This window comes from Ovis canadensis, chromosome 4 (assembly GCF_042477335.2).
Source record: "Ovis canadensis isolate MfBH-ARS-UI-01 breed Bighorn chromosome 4, ARS-UI_OviCan_v2, whole genome shotgun sequence".
Classification (NCBI taxonomy): Eukaryota; Metazoa; Chordata; class Mammalia; order Artiodactyla; family Bovidae; genus Ovis; species Ovis canadensis.
This window is the reverse complement of record NC_091248.1, coordinates 82,159,331-82,174,138: the sequence shown is the minus strand read 5'-3', so window position 1 is coordinate 82,174,138 and position 14,808 is coordinate 82,159,331. Positions and strand designations below refer to the sequence as shown.

Here is a 14,808-nt window from a genome sequence, read left to right as displayed (position 1 = left end):
ATCACCAGTTCCCATCCCTTATTAGCTATGGCTCTTACAAAGCCCAGGATTAATAGAATTTCAAATACCCCTAAAGAAAGTTGTTGAAGCCTGGCATTACCAGTGCTCTCTAAAACCCTGAGCTTTCATTGCCAACCTTGCTTCTTTCTTGAGTCATTTCCTGAAGTTGGTCATAAATTCTCTGCCTGAGCAGCTGCCGGAGACTCAAAAAATGGAGCCCCTCCAACCTCTGGCCGCCACACCCTCTTTGACTATAGGAAGGATTCCTCTCAATTACACATTTTAGCACTGTGTTCCTGGCCTCTCCTCATCATGCTGGATGGCTTTTTCCATTGCTCTCCATCTCTTGCTCTTTCTCTGTTGGATTGACATGATATTACTCCCCACAATACATAAGACTTGCAATTCAAGACCACACTACTGCCCCTTTATTCACCTGCTCTGTCTTTGTAAGGCAATCATAGAAGGAAAATACACATCCGTATTTACTCTGTATACTGATTTCTTTATAGATGTAATGTATGTGCTTTCAATAGTGACCCAGAGAGATGTTGTGGGGAGGGAGGTGGGAGGGGGGGTCATGTTTGGGAACGCATGTAAGAATTAAAGATTTTAAAATTAAAAAAAAAAAAATAGTGTTCAATAGTGTCATCAATAGTGTTCCAACAACAGCAATTTCCTGTAGGAGAGACCAAGGTGCATTGTCTTGGAATTTTGGAACATGATGGTTTGGAAGGATCTGGGAGATCAGCTAGTCTCTGTGCTGCCATCACAGAAGAACTCAAGAGGGAAATCTGTGGCAGTGCCTCAACGGTTAAGCAGTGGACAGTGAGGAAACAAACGTGAAATCTGGGGGAAATGGTCCTCCGTGCTATGCAGTCTATCAGCCGCAATAACATAGGAGACAATCATGGAGGTCATCGCAGGGCCGTGAGCCTCCCACTCCCAGAGAACAGGTTGCTGTCGACTCTGTGCAGCAAAGTGGTAGATGAAAGCAATGAGCTCAAGAAAGAACTGGCCATTTTACAAACAGAAAGGAAAAGAAATACATTCCAGAAACTGGAGGCCTGATAAAGTTGATCAAGAGACCACTTCTGGATTCCTAATATTTCTGAGAAAACAGTCACACAACAAAGACCCAAAGCAACTCATGGAAAAAATCAGACTAATGGTGCAGTGCTCAGTGAAACCTTTCTGTTGGATACAAAAACTCAGGGTGGAGAGTCTATGAAAGGAGTGGCTTTCCCAGCAAAGCAGAAAGTACCATGAAGCTGAGACATGAAGGACCATGGAGGTAAAAATGCAAGGAGGGAAATAATGATTAGATCATTTCTCTTACAGAGCAATGGGCATGATTGCTGGCTCATAGAATCAACCGGACACAGACAGAGGAGGAAACTGCTATTGGGTTGAAAGAGATTATTTGAAAGTTAATATTCTGGAGCAGAAAATGGGCTGAGAAAGCCATGTATCTCTCTAACAGGGCATGTTCCTTAACACTCACTTCATATTGGACCAAGGAAAATAATAAAAAAAAAAAAAGGAAGAAACTTCCAGAGGTGGAGCTAAAGGCTATGAAGAACCTGGACTCTGTTACTGACCAGATACTACAGTGTGTTTTACAATCTTCTCTTCCAAAAGGGAGGGTGCTTTGTGGTTGCCCTGACCCTGCACCACTATCATATATTGAGTGTAGAGAGGAGGGGAAGATAACTTGTCATTTTAGTTCACAGGTCTCTGGACCATGATGAGCTTCATCCTGACCCAATAGAGATGCTACATACAGCACGTCCCCTGGAGATCCAGGACTTAGAGCTGGATACGGTGACTAGGTGGGACTTTACATCATCTCCCTTGGACGGGTATGACTTGTTTCATGCATGTTCAAGTATAGACTGTTGTACAGACATTTTCTTCACCAAACAGTCATTCCCTCCTCCATATTGCAAGCCCCCTTATAATAAGTCAGAGTCTCTCTCACACATGAGAGTTTGCATGAGTAAAAACCTTTTGCTGTATTTAGTTACTGAGGCTTTGAGGGTATTTGCTACTGTAGCTTTTTTTGGCCTAGCCTGTCTAACACGATGGCTGTGACTTGCGGTGTGTCATTGTGTTACCCATATGATTATGAGGCCCAGAGAGATTGACCCAATAATGGGCTGACCCTGAATGCCACTCTGAAAATCATTAACCAGGCACTAGGAGTGGATTTACTGAGGACCCAACACATAAATGTCAGTGTGTGAACCCTCTTTCATTCATTCACTCACTGGTGCTTATTGAGGTTCTACCATGTAGAAACAAACAGGCCCTGGAAATACAATGCCCAAAGGTCTCATGGAGCTGACATCCTGGTTGGAGATAACCAAGGGAGTGAAAAGAACAAATCAGATTATTTCAGAGAGTAGATAACTGCTACTAAGAAAATAATTGGGGAGATATGGTAGAAAGTGATTGGGTGGTCAGGGAAGGTCTCTATGAGAAGGTAACAGTTAAGCTAAGACCCTAAGACTAGGAACCAGCCATGCAAAGGTCTGGAGATGGAACTTCCAGGCAGAGGAAACAGTAGTTGCAAAGCCCTGAGATGGATGCGTTCTTATTTGATGGGTTTGAGTTTTCAGTTTGACAGAAGTCCAATTTGGCTGGGATGTTAGGAATTAAGGATACAGAGGATGAAATCAGAGAGTAAATGGCAGATCCTTCAGGACCTTTAAAGACATCTGGAGGTGGCTGGATTTTATTTTAAGGGCAATGGGAAGCTGTTAGATGATTCAAAAGAGAGAAGTTATAAGATTTGATTGGAGACTGACTGGTAGGAAGCTGTGGCAGCAGCTCAGGTAAGAAAGGATGGAGCTGCAGAGGAGGTGGACGACTGCGGTTATATTTTGGAGAAAAACAGCTCTTGCTGATAGTTTGGATGTTGCAAATGAGAATAGGAGAGAAAGGAAGAAAGGACAGCTTCTAGGCTTTCAGCTTGAGTAACGAATAGTTCATTACCAGTCAATAGTGGTGTTGTTTACAGAGCTGAGAAGACTTGGAGAAGCCCAGATTCAGGGCATTGAAGAGAGTGCAAAATTCTCAGTTTGAGCTGCCGTGAGACATTCACATGACGATAGGAGGGAAGCAGGTGGAGTTTCAGGGCAAGGTTTGGCCTGGAGATATAAATTTGGGGCCCATCAGTTTATAAATGTTATTTAAAGCCAGGGAGCAGAATGAGATCACTTAGACAGAGTGTGTAAATACAGAAGAGGTCCCAAGTCTGGGGTCTGGGATCCAACATCTATCTCGAGGTCAGCAAGAAGAGGAGTCGTTCCTCCAGAATATTGAGACCTTTTCCACTCCAAAGGGCGGTTTGCTTTTTAAAAGATGTTCTAAGACATATAGATTTTCCCACATATCTTAGTAATAAATGTTACATCAGAGTCTCCTGTGAGTTTTAAGTCACATGTGTCACTGTGGGGAAGCAGCTGTGGGTTAGTAAAAAATGCGTGCTTGAAGCTGAGGGTCAGAAAACCCTGGAAGCTTTCAGCCACTTTGCCACTTACTAGCAATGTGATAAGTCACAGATTTGGGCTGTCATCAGAATTAAAGAAAGCAATGAATGTGAATATATTCTGAACATTCGCAGCTGCCCTGTCTCTTATACTAGTTTCTAGCCACATGTGGCTATTTAAACTGAAATCAAATAAATACTCAGTCCTTTAAGACTAAGAAGACACGATGAGTAACTACAATACAGGATCCTGGACTGGATCCTAGAACAGAAAAACAGACTCTAGTAGAAAAAAACTGGTGATATCTGAATAAAGCCTGTGCTGCTGCTGCTGCTAAGTCGTTTCAGTCGTGTCCGACTCTGCAACCCCATAGATGGCATCCCACGAGGCTCCTCCATCCCTGGGATTCTCCAGGCAAGAATACTGCAGTGGGTTGCCATTTCCTTCTTCAATGCATGCATGCATGCTAAGTTGCTTCAGTCATGTCCAACTCTGTGTGACCCTATGGACAGCAGCCCACCAGGCTCCTCTGTCCACAGGATTCTCTAGGCAAGAATACTGGAGTGGGTTGCCATTTCCTTCTCCAGGGAATAAAGCCTGTAGATGAGTTCATAGTATTGAATCAAGGTTGATTTCTTCATGTTGACAAGTGTAATGGGTAAGGTAACTTGTTGATGTCAGGAGAAGCTGGGAGAAGGATATAATGAACTCTCTGTGTTCACACAATGAAAAGTTAAAGAAAACTCAGTTTCTCAGCCATGCCAGCCACATTGCAAGTAGCCATGAGTCATATCAATGTTGATTGTTGCCATCATGGCAGGAAAGTCTATAAGAGAGTGATGCCTACAGCAGTAAACAAATATATGGTTTTACTAAATAGGGCACTGCCCACAGCACTGTGCCTTAAAATGATTTCTGTGGGAGAAAGTCAATGGCTTCAATGAAAAGATTGAAGTCACGCCTAGAAATGAAAATCCAGTCTCCCCTCTTACACCCAAATTAACTGTGTTATTTTCGACTAGCTTCTGTTTTCTCCAAAATGTGACAGGGTTAAACCAAATGATGTCTACAGTACACTTCCCATCTAACTTGCAACGGATCACGAAGGATACAATGAGGGAACGGCTCATTATCTTGGTAGCCCATGGAGAAGACGCTCCTGTGGCTAAATTTAAGTGTGCAGTGGGGGAGGGAAGCAGCAGTTCCCCAACACCCCCCCAAACCCAGATCTGCTCCAGAGCCAGGTCATTCAGCCCCATTGATGGTGCAAGAAGGACTCTGAAACACACACCCCTTGACAGAGAGAGGCTACATTTGAAAAGAGTGAAAACACACAGGGTTTTGATGAGTAAACAATTGAGAAGAATAAATAGGAAGTATTTTTCTTAATGTTAGAAGCACCTTACTTCATTGGTTACTTTTTTGGTTCATGACTGCCAGTTTTAAAAAGTGAAATAATACAGCTTAGACTACATAGGGATTTAGAAAACACTAATGACCAAGGAGTGAAAGTCATTCAGTCGTGTCCGACTCTTTGTGACTCCATGGACTGTAGTCTGCCAGGCTCCTCTGTCCATGACATTTTCTAGGCAAGAATACTGGAGTGGGTAGCCATTCCCTTCTCCTGGGGATCTTCTCAACCCAGGGATCAAACCCAGGTCTCCCACATTGCAAGCAGATTCTTTACCATCTGAGCCACCAGGGAAGCCCCAGGTAGCCTATCCCTTCTCCAGGGGATCGTTCCAACCAAGGACTTGAACTGGGGTCTTCTGCATTGCAGGCAGATTCTTTACCAGCTGAGCTACCAGGGAAGCCCCTACTGACTAAGGCAGTTACTGACTATTGATTTTTTTTTTTCTGTCCCTCATACTCTAGTGAGTATTCACTAATAGTAATCTGCTGTCCTAAGGAAGCACTTTCCATCCAAAGACATTTAATACAAAGCATGGATATTAGCCCATTTATTTCTACGATGTTCATTGATATTAATAAATGCTACCCTAATCATTGACAGCCTTGACGTACTCCTTTTCCTATTTGGAACCAGTCTGTTGTTCCATGTCCAGTTCTAACTGTTGCTTCCTGACCTGCATATAGGTTTCCCAAGAGGCAGATCAGGTGGTCTGGTATTCCCATCTCTTTCAGAATTTTCCACAGTTTATTGTGATCCACGCAGTCAAAGGATTTGACATAGTCAATAAAGCAGAAATAGATGTTTTTCTGGAACTCTCTTGCTTCTTCGATGATACAATGGATGTTGGCAATTTGATCTCTGGTTCCTCTGCCTTTTCTAAAACCAGCTTGAACATCTGGAAGTTCATGGTTCGTGTATTGCTGAAGCCTGGCTTGGAGAATTTTGATCATTACTTTACTAGCATGTGAGATGAGTGCAATTGTGCAGTAGTTTGATCATTCTTTGGTATTGCCTTTCTTTGGGTTTGGAATGAAAACTGACCTTTCCCAGTCCTGTGGCCACTGCCGAGTTTTCCAAATTTGCTGGCATATTGAGTGCAGCACTTTCACAGCATCATCTTTCAGGATTTGAAATAGCTCAACTGGAATTCCATCACCTCCACTAGCTTTGTTCATAGTGATATTTTCTAAGGCCCACTTGACTTCATATTCCAGGATGTCTGGCCTTAGGTGAGTGATCACACCATCATGATTATCTTGGTCATGAAGATCTTTTTTGTACAGTTCTTCTGTGTATTCTTGCCACCTCTTCTTAATATCTTCTGCTTCTGTTAGGTCCCTACAATTTATTTCCTTTATCGAGCCCATCTTTGCATGAAATGTTCCCTTGGTATTTCTAATTTTCTTGAAGAGATCTCTAGTCTTTCCCATTCTGTTGTTTTCCCCTATTTCTTTGCATTGATCGCTGAGGAAGGCTTTCTTATCTCTTCTTGCTATTCTTTGGAACTCTGCATTCAGATGCTTATATCTTTCCTTTTCTCCTTTGCTTTTCACTTCTCTTCTTTTTACAGCTATCTGTAAAGCCTCCTCAGACAGCCATTTTGCTTTTTTGCATTTCTTTTCCATGGGGATGGTCTTGATCCCTGTCTCCTGTACAATGTCACGAACCTCCGTCTGTAGTTCATCAGGCACTCTGTTTATCAGATCTAGTCCATTAAATCTATTTCTCACTTCCACTGTATAATCATAAGAGATTTGATTTAGGTCATACCTGAATGGTCTAGTGGTTTTCCCTACTTTCTTCAATTTCAGTCTGAATCTGGCAATAAGGAGTTCATGATCTGAGCCACAGTCAGCTCCTGGTCTTTTTTTTGCTGACTGTATAGAGCTTCTCCATCTTTGGCTGCAAAGAATATAATCAATCTGATTTCGGTGTTGACCATCTGGTTATTTCCATGTGTAGAGTCTTCTCTTGTGTCATTGAAAGAGGGTGTTTGCTATGACCAGTGCATTTTCTTGGCAAAACTCTATTAGTCTTTGCCCTGCTTCATTCCATATTCCAAGGCCAAATTTGCCTGTTACTCCAGGTGTTTCTTGACTTCCTACTTTTGCATTCCAGTCCCCTATGATGAAAAGGACATCTTTTTGGGGTGTTAGTTCTAAAAGGTCTTGTAGGTCTTCATAGAACCGTTCAACTTCAGCTTCTTCAGCATTACTGGCTTGGACATAGACTTGGATTACTGTGATTTGAATGGTTTGCCTTGGAAATGAACAGAGATCATTCTGTCATTTTTGAGATTGCATCCAAGTACTGCATTTTGGACTCTTGTTGACTGTGACTCTTCTGTTGACTCCATTTCTTCTAAGGGATTCCTGCCCACAGTAGTGGATATAATGGTCATCTGAGTTAAATTCACCCATTCCAGTCCATTTTAGTTTGCTGATTCCTAGAATGTCAACATTCACTCTTGCCATCTCCTGTTTGACCACTTCCAATTTGCCTTGATTCATGGACCTGACATTCCAGGTTCCTATGCAATATTCCCCTTTTAGCATCGGACCTTGCTTCTATCACCAGTCACATCCACAACTGGGTATTGTTTTTGCTTTGGCTCCATCCCTTCATTCTTTCTGGAGTTATTTCTCCATTGATCTCCAGTAGCGTATTGGGCACCTACTGACCTGGGGAGTTCCTCTTTCAGTATCCTATCATTTTGCCTTTTCATACTGTTCATGGGTTCTCAAGGCAAGAATACTGAAGTGGTTTGCCATTCCCTTCTCCAGTGGACCACATTGTGTCAGACCTCTCCACCATGCCCATCCGTCTTGGGTGGCCCCACAGGGCGTGGCTTTGTTTCACTGAGTTAGACAAGGCTGTGGTCTGTGTGATTAGATTGACTAGTTTTCTGTGATTATGCTTATTTAACTTATATGCAGAGCACATCATGAGAGACTCTGGGCTGGAAGAAGCACAAGCTGGAATCAAGATTGCCTGGAGAGATATCAATAACCTCAGATATGCAGATGACACCACCCTTATGGCAGAAAGTGAAGAGGAACTAAAAAGCCTCTTGATGAAAGTGAAAGAGGAGAGCAAAAAAGTTGGCTTAAAGCTCAACATTCAGAAAACGAAGATCATGGCATCTGGCCCCATCACTTCATGGGAAATAGATGGGGAAACAGTGGAAACAGTGTCAGACTTCATTTTTGGGGGCTCCAAAATCACTGCAGATGGTGATTGCAGCCATGAAATTAAAAGATGCTTACTCCTTGGATGAAAAGTTATGACCAACCTAGATAGCATATTCAAAAGCAAAGACATTACTTTGCCAACAAAAGTCCGTCTAGTCAAGGCTATGGTTTTTCCTGTGGTCATGTATGGATGTGAGAGTTGGACTGTGAAGAAATCTGAGGGCCGAAGAATTGATGCTTTTGAACTGTGGTGTTGGAGAAGACTCTTGAGAGTCCCTTGGACTGCAAGGAGATCCAACCAGTCCATTTTGAAGGAGATCAGCCCTGGGTGTTCTTTGGAAGGAATGGTGCTGAAACTGAAACTCCAGTACTTTGGCCACCTCATGCAAAGAGTTGACTCACTGGAAAAGACTCTGATGCTGGGAGAGATTGGGGGCAGGAGGAGAAGGGGACGACAGAGGATGGCATCACTGACTCGATGGATGCGAGTCTGAGTGAACTCCGGGAGTTGGTGATGGACAGGGAGGCCTGGTGTGCTGCGATTCATGGGGTCACAAAAGTTGGACACAACTGAGCAACTGAACTGAACTGAACTGAAATCATTGACAATAAGGTATGGTCTGAAATTCTGAGTAATATTTATTTCCTTCTTTTCCTTGTTCTTCATTAAGTATACATCAGTGGAGATTCTTGGCTAAAAGGAAGAGAAAATTCTGGCAAATTCAAGCTGAAAGCATAAATCACAAAGAAATAAATCACCACACATCTCCTGGGAGACTTGCCATGAGATTCCATAATATCCTCAAAGGAAACCAGAGTGCCAGTAAGAAAGGGCAGCCATAGTGGAATAATGCCACCCATAGAGTTCAACCCATTTATATTTTGTTTATTTTTTAATGTACATTCATTCATTTTGTAAATTATATCATAACCTAAATGCATAAATGTGGAACTTTTATTACTTAAATTTCTGTTATACTCTCGCTCTCTGTGTTCATCAGATAAATTATATATGGTCATTAATACTCTTTGTCTTCAGTTAAACAGCAAATAAAGATCCTAGTGTATACGTGTATGTCTGTGGATGTGTGCACATACACCCAGTCACTCAGTCATGCCCGACTCTTTGCAACCCCCAAAGAGTCCTTCATCTCTAAACACTATATTTTCAATAGAACAAATTAGATATATGAACAAAGGAATAGACATCAGTATAATGCATCATTTGCCAAGGTTTAATAAATTTTGTTTTGATATATTGCTAAGTCCTATATAATAAAAAACTCTTGCTCGAATAATCAACTCTTAGGTTGAACAAAGAAGTATTAATAAAAACACTTTCTATCAATAACTTGATAATTGATGCACACTAACCATGGAACTTAAACTATGGCTGGAAGAAAGATGATGAGAGGATTTTGCTATTCTTTTCAAATGCACTCTTATACCTTGTGTGCATATGGAATCCTAGTTCTCACCTGTAATTTAATAGCTGATGCCTATACACTGGGTTCTATAAGAACCTTTAAGCATTTAATTCTTTCTGTCTTATCCAAGCCAGGAATGTGTTATTATTTCTCTCTGCTACAATATTTGAGTTTATTTTCACAGCTTGTTAGGGCAATAATAAACAGTGGCTTCATGACTCTCTCCATCTACACCCTTGCTACAATCCTATCCATCGTCCATTAGAAATGATTAGTGGTATTTGTTAAAAGCCAGACTACCATGGAACTACATCTTTTATGTGTCTTGAGATTAACAGTGTCTTCTTAAAAGAAATGCAAACAGTTGTTGAATTCCAGAGGAAAGACTGAAAGCAGCCAGAGAGATTCCAGATTGTCACTGAACATTAAGGTATATTTCTAAGGGAGGGGTGGCTTTTTCTCCACACACTTTTCTATAGATGTTTCAGTCAGAACAGACCTCGGGAGCCACTGTTGGCCTTGAATTCCTTCTCCTGGGAGAGACAGGACGGTCAATGACACTGAAGTCAACTGCAAAGTTCTGACAATATAGAGACTAGATCAGGGACGTGACTCAAGCATGCTAAGCAGAAAGGACCCCCCCCCCTTACATTGCAATGTCTTCTGAACCCTTTTAAGAAGCATGCCTTTAGTTTTGGACATTACTCAAATATTTTTGACAGTGATTCCTCTGGAGGACTAACAGTAACAGCCTATCAGATAACACATTGGCAAGGACTGCTGATTGCTAAACTAAGCTGGTTCTGCTCCAAGACCCTAATAAAACCTGAGGAAGCACCCCTGAGAGGGAGTCTGTGCCGTGAAGAACCTGATCCCAGGTCAGGTCAACCTGGCAGCCCTGGGATGATTGTCACAGTCAAGAGATGGCAAGGGTGCTGAAGGAGATCAGGCATGAAGGGGGAGACGAAAACAACCCAAAGAGAAAGGTGGATGAACAATAAGTCAGAGTGAAAACAGAATCAGGTGCAAGGCTCCCCAAAGCTCCTGGTTGCTGGAACCTTTCTAGAGGAAACTGAGATTCCTCTTGGCTTAAAAAAGCACAGCCTTCCCTCACCAGGCCCAAGAGAACTCTCCCAGAGAAGGCAGGAGAGAACCCACGGGTGAGCACTAAGATGAAATCTCCCACATCTGGGGAAGCCATTTGCATTCTTCTTAAACTGTTCCCCCACCAAGCATGCTGCTGCCTAGGGGCCTCTGAACTTGCTCTTCCTTCAGCCTGGGAGGCTGTTGCTCCAGGATTCACAAGGCTTCTCCCTTTCCTCATTCAAGTCACTACCCCATCAAAGAGGTCTTCCTAACCAGCCCATCTAAAACCACACTCCCAGTACTGTCTCCCTCTCATCCTCCTTTACTTTTCTGCACACTAGTACCAGCTTAAATATTTATTTTCAAATACAGAACTCAAGCTCCCTGAAGGCAGGAATTTATAGTGGTTTGTCCATTGTTACGTCCTTAACAAGATTGGTGGAAAAAATATTATCAACCTCAGATATATGGATAGAAAGTGAAAGTGAAATCGCTCAGTCGTGTCCGACTCTTTGCGACCCCATGGACTGTAGCCCACCAGGCACCTCTGTCCATGGGATTCTCCAGGCAAGAATACTGGATGGGTTGTCATTTCCTTCTCCAGGGGATCTTCCTGACGCAGGGATCGAACCCACGTCTCCTGCATTGCAGGCAGACGCTTTACCCTCTGAGCCACCAGGGAAGCCCGATAATACCACTCTAATAGTAGAAATTGAAGAACTGAAGAGCCTCTTGATGAAGGTAAAAGAGGAGAGTGAAAAAGCTGGCTTGGAACTCAATATTAAAAAAAAGTAAGCTTATGGCATCCACTCCCATCACTTCATGGCAAGTATAAGGGGGAAAGTGGAAGCAGAGACAGATTTTATTTTCTCAGGCTCCGAAATCACTGTGGATGATGACTTCAGCCATGAAATTAAAAGATGCTTGCAACTTGGAAGGAAAGCTATGACAAACCTAGACAGCTATTAAAAAGCAGAGATATCACTTTGCCAACAGAGTTTTTTTAAGGTCATAGCTATGGTTTTTCCAGTAGTCATGTACAGATGTGAGAGTTGGACCATAAAGAAGGCTAAGTGCCAAAGAATTGATGCTTTTGAATTGTGGTGCTGGAGAAGACTCTTGAGAGTCTCTTGGACAGCAAGAAGATCCAACCAGTCAATCCTGAAGGAAATCAACCCTGAATATTCCTTGAAAGGACTGATGCTGAAACTGAAGGTCCAATACTTTGGCCCGATAGGAAGAACCAACTCATTGGAAAAGACCCTGATTCTGGGAAAGATGGAGGGCATGAGGAGAAGGGGAGGACGGAGGATGAGATGGTCGGATGGCATCATTGACTTGATGGACATGAGTTTGAGCAAGCTCTGAGAAATAGGGAAGGACAGAGAGGCCTGTCATACTGCAGTCCATCGGGTGGCAAAGAGTCGGACATGACTGAGCGACTGAACAACAACAAAGCCAAAAAGTCCCACTGGCTGAATAAACGAAAATGTACATGGTACCAACAAATGATTCCTGGCCAAAGGCTCCAAAAAGTAGTTTTTTCACAAGGTAGCCTTCCTGAACTATCTTTCCAATGATCCCTGGATAGCCCCAAACTAATCTATTGAACCCCACTATTCTCAAATAATAAAGGAACATTCTTCAATGATTAAAATTTTTCTGTGATTCTAAGATGGCAGATGGAGAAGAAACTCACCTGCCATCTTCTTCTTATAAGATCAGCTGTGCCTGATGAGGTTTTGTAATGAAAGGCTCTGGGTTTGTTTGATCTGAACAAGCCCAGAGGCCAAGTTCACTGCTAGCATTAATTATTAATATAATAAAGGAAACTAACAATTTTACCATAGAAGCATGAGGACAGTTAGTGCTTTCTATGTGAGGGTCATTATCCCTCCCTGAAATAGCTTGGGAAAATAAAAACTGTTATTTTGTGTCAGACATTTCAGTTCAGTTCAGTCACTCAGTCATGTCCAACTCTCTGCAACCCCATGGACTGCAGCATACCAGGCTTCCCTGTCCATCACCAACTCCTGGAGCTTGCTCAAATTCATGTCCATCAAGTTAGTTATGCCATCCAACCATTTCATCCTCTGTCATCCCCTTCTCCTCCCACCTTCAATCTTTCCCAACATCAGGGTCTTTTCTAATGAGTGAGTTTTTTGCATCAGGTGGCCAAAGTATTGGAGTTTCAGCTTCAGCATCAGTCCTTCCAATGAATATTCAGGACTGATTTCCTTTAAGATTGACTGGTTGGATCTCCTTGCAGTCCAAGGGACTCTCAAGAGTCTTCTCCAACACCAGAGTTCAAAAGCATCAATTCTTCAGTGCTCAGCTTTCTTCATAGTCCAACTCTCACTTCCATATGTGACTACTGGAAAATGTATATTTATTTATTTGACTTTAAAGTTATTTGATCTTAAAGCTATTTAAGTGATAAAGGGCTCATCTTTAAAGTTTCCTCCTGCTTTGGTGAAACATTATCAAATAAATCTGGAAGACATAATAGGCATGGGATAAAAGGAGGCAGAATTAAGATGTGAAAAGAGGATTGTATCATGTGTGGTACATTTACAATATTTAAAAACTGGTTTCTTAATATGGTCTCAAACATACTCATGTTTATGTGCTTATGATATTATTTCTCCAAAAGTGAAAATGAGCTGAGTGTGGAGTTGTGGAGGCATGGGTAGAGAGACAATATAGTACACACTCTCCTTTTGGTGAGGAGTCTCTCTGTCACCTGAAATCTTATGTGCAAATATAAAGATATAAACAGCATGACAACTGTAGTCTGAACAATTGCCACAGTGATGTGTGCTTTCTGTGTGTTTGGCTTCATTTTAGTTACTATTTAACATTTTCTTAATCTGTACTGCCTTTTATCTGACATCCTGGAACATTTCCCTGTTTCTTCTTTATTATTTCCTTCCCTACTAATGATGTTTCTGGAACCGAAGTATCTTCTTGATATGGGTTCTCTTCGTTAACAAAGGGAACACTGGGTTTGATTTATCTGTAAAAACCCCTGGGATGATTTTTGTGCTTAGATGTCAAAGAAATTCTCCATCTCCTTCTCAGCCATTAATTTTATCATTATGGAAATAGCTTCCATAATTGATAAAACATTGTCAACTGAGTTTGACAGACTATTAAAACACTTCTGAAGATTTGTAATCTCCAGCTCCTGTCTCTTGGGGCTTGTTTAAAACGTTCACACCCATATTTATATTCTCTCTTAAATGTCAATGGAAAAAAATCTTTGTGATAAGGTCATCGTAATGCACACAGACAGTGATCAAGGATCATTTTCCCCCAGTCCCAGCCAAGTCATGTTATTATTAATAAAACAGGGCAAGTCATTCATCTTTTCCCACTAACTGAGAAAATTGAAGCCTGGCCATAAAGAGGAAGAGGACCACCCTGTAAAAGGCATAGCCTGTTGTGAAGTCTGGGGTATCTATTTTTTTAATTAAACATTTTAATTTGAAGTAACTGTAGATTCACATGAAGTTGTAAGAAATAACAGAGCTTCCATACACTCCGTACCCAGTTGCCCCTAAAAATAGCATCTTGCAAAAACTATAGAACAATATTTAAGTAAGATTATTGACACTGATATTATTCAGATTTCTCAGTTCGCTTGTACTCGTGTGTGTGTGTGCGCAAAGTTCCATGCAACTTTACCGCATGCGCGTTTATTTGTGTGTCTATCACCACAGTCAAGTTACAGAATGCTTATGTAACTCTTTAATAATCACATCTACTCTTTTCTTCTCCCTTCCCTGTAGGGAATCTATTTTCCTTTGAGCGTTTATGCATAATAAGGAGAAATCAAATTATGAAAATTAGCTGCCTTCAATGAAAGCATTTGAGCTTTTAGAAAAAGGTGTCTACTTGTGATGGATGCAGCCAGAGCTTGATATCTAAAAACCTGGCTTCCGCCCCCACTCACTTACCTGGATGGGTACATTTATAAAGGGCCTGCACAAATGTGCGTGTGCTTTGCATTCAAAGCAACAACAGTGATAAGAAATGAGGCATTATGTGTTAGTAAGCTTCATTTTTTGTTGTTGTTGCAAATGCCACTGATAATATTCCACTGAAATGATGAATTTTTAGATAAATCAAGAAATTACTCCCAGTCTCAGAGGTTTCTTGGAAAGTTTTTAGCATCCAAAATGCACAATTAGGTT

The 14,808-nt window shown here is 41.7% G+C and overlaps 1 protein-coding gene across 13 annotated transcripts in view; it reads right to left on the bottom strand.

The window, feature by feature from the left end:
• TRIL (TLR4 interactor with leucine rich repeats) overlaps nucleotides 1-14,808 on the bottom strand; it is a 158,906-nt gene that overhangs the window by 76,211 nt on the left and 67,887 nt on the right. The window lies entirely within an intron of this gene.